The sequence below is a fragment of the Gymnoscopelus microlampas genome (assembly GCF_963454915.1).
Source record: "Gymnoscopelus microlampas genome assembly, chromosome: 5".
In the NCBI taxonomy this organism is placed as follows: Eukaryota; Metazoa; Chordata; class Actinopteri; order Myctophiformes; family Myctophidae; genus Gymnoscopelus; species Gymnoscopelus microlampas.
The window spans coordinates 58,190,544-58,196,918 of record NC_139942.1 but is presented as its reverse complement, the minus strand read 5'-3'; the positions used below and the strand labels follow the sequence as shown (position 1 = coordinate 58,196,918).

General features: G+C 40.9%; 1 long non-coding RNA gene across 1 annotated transcript; it reads right to left on the bottom strand.

The window, feature by feature from the left end:
• Nucleotides 1-3,717: 3,717 nt before the first annotated feature.
• On the bottom strand, nt 3,718-6,084 carry LOC311045832. The gene is made up of 3 exons (XR_014600816.1): nt 5,947-6,084; nt 4,489-4,557; nt 3,718-3,907 (listed from the first exon to the last, which is right to left on the bottom strand). It is a non-coding gene; the product is annotated as an uncharacterized lncRNA (long non-coding RNA).
• Between the last annotated feature and the right edge of the window lie 291 nt (nt 6,085-6,375).

The following is a 6,375-nucleotide window of genomic DNA, read 5'->3' as shown; positions in this document are numbered from 1 at the left end:
GTTAAAGTTTAGTAAACTTGAAGCTTTTTTCACAAACATATTATTATTTTATTTTGACCCTTCCACCCTCTTATTTATATGATATTGAGTCGAATGGTAGGTTACATCAATAGTCTAGAATTGTTTAATAAGAAGTTTAAGATTTTTGAAATAGTTCAAAGTTTAGCTTTTCTCACATTTTTTAAAAATATTTTATTTTTAAATTAAAAAAAACCTTTTCAGACTCAAAAAAAGACGCTGAATTGAATGGGATAGGTCTCGATTTTCTAGGACCTTGGGAAATACAAACGGTCACCAAAAAGATTGGACGTTGACTTTTGTATAAAAAACTGATTTTGTTGAGCACAAAATCTGTAACTAATCGCTCCAGATATTTTTTTTAAATCCGAAACTTCTCTCAATCCATATTGAGAGTAAGCCGGATTTTTGGCACCGGCCCTGATTTTTTTTGACACTGATAAAGCTCAAAGGTCAGCGAAAAGACTGCAAAGGTCAACCCTCGTTAAATTTTTAGAAATTGTATTTTTCTTCGAGACTCTGGCTTTAGACTAATGTGATGGCGCTGATTCCAAATATGCAAGTTTCTTTTTTCTCGGACAACAGGAAGTGCCTCAAAAGGCCACTTCCTGGTTGGTTTTAGGGTGTTCCAAGCCTGTGATTACTCTGATATATTTTTTTCCCAAATCTACACGTAAAATGATGCTAAAATTTGAAATAATCAAACCCTAATATCAAATCATGATTTAATTATCCGTTAATTGGCTATGGTTACGGCTTCGCTATCTCGCTCAATATCTCGGATACGATAAGGACTTAGGGTCCACTTTTTGGATATGTTGTAGAGCTGGCTGAGACGCACATGTGGATGTCTTGTTTGTCCCGTTACGACACATTTCTATTTCTGACTTTGTCCTTTGATATGGTCTTAAGATATAAGACTCTATGTGCCTTCTGAAAGTGTAGGAGGTCAACTTAGGAGTGTCGTACCGGGACAAACAAGACATCCACACGTGCGCCTTGGCAAGCTGTACAACATATCCGAAAGGTGGATTCTAAAAATGCATCGATTTCGAGATATATCGCTTTATTGCGCGTAATAACTTGACATTTGACCCTAGCCAATTAAGGAGAATGGTAAGGCCGTGTGCGAGGAGAGTTATATGGGCGCGTTCGGGGCGACGCGCTGACCCAGAAACAGGTGTCCAATTTTGTTTTTACTCCTTTCAAACAGTTTTTCACTATTATATCGGCCCCTAGGGGGCGCTGAAACAATCGGACAACGTATTATTGATCAGCTCTTCACCCCGGACGCGTCCATATAACTTTCCTCACACACAAACATGTGGTTCTGAAAATTAGGGTTATTGGGCTTCTTGAATAATTTGGCCACTAGGGGGCGCTGACACAATTGGACAACAGATTATTATTTTTTTTTTTTTCCAGGCGAGGGACCCTCGCCAGGTGCCCACATGTACCTAGTGCCCAGTTGTACAGGTGCCCACATGTACCATAGTGCCCAGATGTCCATATTGCCCAGTTGTCCAGGTGCCCACATGTCCCTAGTGCCCTCATGTCTCCACCCCTAATTGCCCACTTGTCCAGGTGCCCACATGTCCCTAGTGCCCAGATGGTTTTGGTGCCCACCTCTCCAGGTGCACACATGTCCCTAGTGCCCAGTTTCCCAGGTTCCCACATGTCCCTAGTGCCCAGTTATCGAGATGCCTAGATGGTTTTAGTGCCCACCTCTCCAGTTGCCCACATGTCCCTAGTGCCCAGATGGTTTTGGTGCCCATCTCTCCAAGTGCCCAGGTGTCCCTAGTGCCCAGTTGTACAGCTGCCCACGTGTCCATAGTGCCCAGTTGTCCAGGTGCCCACATGTCCCCAGTGCCCAGTTTTCCAGGTGCCCACATGTACCTAGAGCCCAGTTGTACAGGTGCCCACATGTACCATAGTGCCCAGATGTCCAGGTGCCCAGTCGTCCAAAATAAGGTGCCCAGATGTCCCTAGTGCCCAGGTGTCCAGGTGCCCACATGTCTCTAGTGCCCAGATGTCTCCACCCCTAATTGCCCACTCGTCCAGGTGCCCACATGTCCCTAGTGCCCAGATGGTTTTGGTGCCCATCTCTCCAAGTGCCCACATGTCCCTAGTGCCCAGTTGTACAGGTGCCCACGTGTCCATAGTGCCCAGTTGTCCAGGTGCCCACATGTCCCCAGTGCCCAGTTTTCCAGGTGCCCACATGTACCTAGAGCCCAGTTGTACAGGTGCCCACATGTACCATAGTGCCCAGATGTCCAGGTGCCCAGTCGTCCAAAATAAGGTGCCCAGATGTCCCTAGTGCCCAGTTGTCCAGGTGCCCACATGTACCTAGTGCCCAGTTGGCCAAGTGCCCACATGTACCTAGTGCCAGTTGTCAAGGTGCCCAGTTGTACCATAGTGCCCAGATGTCTCTAGTGCCCTCCTGACTTGATGTATTCGATTCATGTATTGGCCTTATGTTAATAATAATAATTATTAATAACATAAGGCCAATAAATAAATAATATTAATAAATAACAATAATAATAAATACAAATAATAATGATGAATCGTGTGTGTGTATATATATATATATATATATATATATATATATATATAGTAAATATAGTTCGTTTGCAGTTATATCCACCGTAATCACGCATACGATCGATGTAAAATACGTTTTAACATAAATATTGCGAGTGAAATGGTTTAATAACCAATAATAATCCATTTAAATAATGAACGATTATTTAAATGGACGATCAGAAATAACAGTTCCGGGCTCAGACAATAATTAACATTATTTTAATTAACTTAAGAATGATAATAATGTTTGTGACTTTGAACGTTTATGTAGATGTAGAATAAATTATGGCAGGCATGGCGAAACTTTAACCTGGTGTTTGCACTTCTACATTTACAGCCCGTACATCTACATAAACGTTCACATTTCAAATAAAAAGATACTAACTTATGACCACGGATGTTATAATTATATATGGTTTCTCAAAAGTACCCGTATTTTTTTTAATGTTCAATAAAAAACCTTTTAATCCAATTGCTGGCCATTTCTGCCATATGTTTTCACGTGACCCTATGGGTTGAGAGGTGTACTGCACTCACGCAACATTACAACTCTCTGATAAAATGGCCACCAATCAGATTAAAATACTTTTCATTAAAAAATACGGAAGATACGGGTACTTTTAAGGACCCGTACATAATTGCAACATTTGTGGCCATAGGGTCAGCACTTTTGAACGTTTATGTAGATAGATAGATAGATCATAAAACATTTTTTTGGTCCTCTTTTTGTCAGATCTTTATTGACACTGAAAAAGACGTCGCAGAATGCAGGAAGTAATCTGACGTGACGTCAGGGGGTTGGAAAAGTTAAACAAATCTATCGTTCTCAACAAACACTTATCGAAAAATGATCAACAAAATATGAAAATGCACAGAATATTTCCAGGTTTGTTTGGGTGGTGACGTGTGTTATGTTGCATTTAAACCACAGCTTTTAACGCATGTTGTCTATTCAGCTATGTATCTCAATGGAGCTACCCTAAAGTCACATTATGACTGCTGGGAAGTCACATTATGACGTTGGGCAGTCACAATGTGACTAGAAGGCGTTCTGCAAAAAAGTCAATATGTGACTTCGGGGCAGTGAGACTGTGTTGGATGAGGATGCTGTGGCTGGTCCATTGTGAACCCCACAGGGCTGCAGAGATTACAATGGGGTAGAGCTCATACAGGGTGGAAGATTGTGTGTGGTCCGGGTCGAGCTGGTGGAAACCGTCTGGCCAGGGGGACGAAAACCATCGTCCTGCGTAGTAGCCTCTGAATCCTGCGGAGGGGGCGGCATCGGTGTAGAGTTGTATGTCCTCTGGGGAGGAAATGAAATCGTTATAGAAAAAAGTGATTCCGTTCCAGTTTGTGAGGAGGAGATGCCAAAGGCGGAGTTTTGACATCATTTAGAAAGGCACACACATGTCTCTATCAGGTCCCACAGTTAACAGTGCATGTCGGAGCACAAAAAAACCCATGTCAAAGATCATTGAGGAAGACCCTCATTTACAATGATGCCGAGATTAGACACATAAATAACATAGGAACAACAAGAGAAACGATAATGTTGACAACAGTAAAAACATTTGCACGTTGACAGCAATCAGTTAAAACGGTTGCATACAGGTAATGCACGGTTATTATATAAATTCCTAAAATGGCCAATAGATGCTAGGGTATTCAGTTTAAGCTCTTGTTGCAAGAGGTTCCAATCGGGTGCACCAATGCTAAAAGCAGTCTTTTACCGAACTGGCAAAAGGAACCAGAAGGACTAGCCAATCGCTGGAGTGAGTTAGAATGTGACTAGGTTTTTGACGTAGCATGGTAATTTTCCAATCAGGGCTTTATAAATAAATAGGTGCCAATGACTATTGCGCCTCTCAGAGAAGACCAGCCCACCTTATCACACAGGGCACAGTGATGAGTGTCGTAGCTGTCACCAGTAATAAACCAGCTGCTCCACCACTCCTGTCAGAGGATACAGGAAAACACAAATGCATACATTTATATATATTCTATTTGTGGAAAACGTGTGCCACTGAATGATTCAAGTGTTACTCACGGAATCGGATTATAAAACATATTACAGTAAGCAGTGATACATAACACACTGTATACAAGGACCCAACAGGCTATGGGTCTAGCTTACCAAAGAGGTAAACATGCATTTTTGTTTGTTTGTAATTACTTACAAATTATCATCATCTACAAATAATTGTAGTAGTGGAGTAAAAAGTTCAATATTTGCCTCTGAGGTGTGAAGTAGAAGTACAGTATTGAATTCAAGTACAGTAAAAGTACCTAAAATGCAGTACTTGAGTAAATGTACTTATATAGTTACTTTCCACTACTGCTAATCATGTAATATACAAAAATATCATTTTCATATGACAGCTCTAAGACAGGTAGCTTTACAAACAAACAGACACACGTTTTACTGTGTACTGTACACCAGGGGTTCTCAAACATGTTTGTCTCAGGGCACCTCTGTAAATAATGTCTTCATCCATGGCACCCCATCATTTTTACATTGTTACTTTGTAATATCTGTTTCCATTATGACAGATTTAAAATAACTATATACTTGACGGTTAACCACTTGAACCCCAGTATCCCCATTCTGGGAGCTGGTGGGAACATTCGCCAAAAATAGCAGATCTCACTGTGAGCTTGTGGATCGGCTATTGTTGGCGAAGATATTTGGTGTAGAAAAAGAACACACCAAGTACAGTGCAAGTACTAAGTATAGAGGGTCTAAAAGCAGCTTTCATCGCACCCATTTTGGAAGCGTTGTTCAGTCAGTTAGGGGGGTCCCGGGTCCGTGACCGCCACCAAGGGGTCACGGACCCCCATCAGTTACAAGCTCGTTGTGAGCTTGTAGGTCTGCTATTGTCGTCAAATAAAACTCCGCCGTAACCTAATCGGCCCGGGGTTACGGCGGAGTTTTATTTGACGACAATAGCAGATCTACAAGCTCACAACGAGCTTGTAGCTGATGATGTATATGTTTAAAGTGCTCATATGGCCCATAATCACTTAATTTGGGCTTGTTTCCTATAGACCTGGTTGCTTGTTTCTCTCACAGAATCTGGCAAAAAAAACTCGCAAGCTAACGTTATTAATCCAAGTGTTAACACAATTACACACACAAATGTCAACGAAACCTTTTGACTACTAAGAACTGCATTTGGACTGAATGTTTGAGGGGGAAGAACATAGATATATATATATGTATATATATGGGGAAGAAGGCTTTGTGGCTAATTTAAGGACGGCTAACGTTAGCTCCCTTGCAAGCAGCTGTATGCTGCAATTCATTTACGTTAAAGTTATTATTTAACATTAACACAAACTTACCACAGAGGTCTTTTTCGGATAAGAAATGTGGTTCCACTTCCAGTCCAACACACATACGAAGCAAGTAAAATGTCCGGTATCTCACCGTAGAGATCAATGGCGGCTCTCAGATGCCTGCCGAAAAGATTTTGACCACAATGCATTGCGCAAATAAAAAAACTTCAAAATATATTTATATTCTAATAGTGTAGTATTCAAATTGCAGATAATATGATTACCTCTTGTTTCCCTAACTTCCTAACTATTTTAGTTATGTTACAAATACATAGGTAATATTATTATTATTATTATTATTATTATTATTATTATTATTATTATTATCATCATTATTAATATTATTATTTTTGGCTCACTGGCACCATCTACTGGAGGAAAAGGGCAATAATGGACAAACTGTCACACGCACGCGCAGGCGAAACTGTGTGTTGC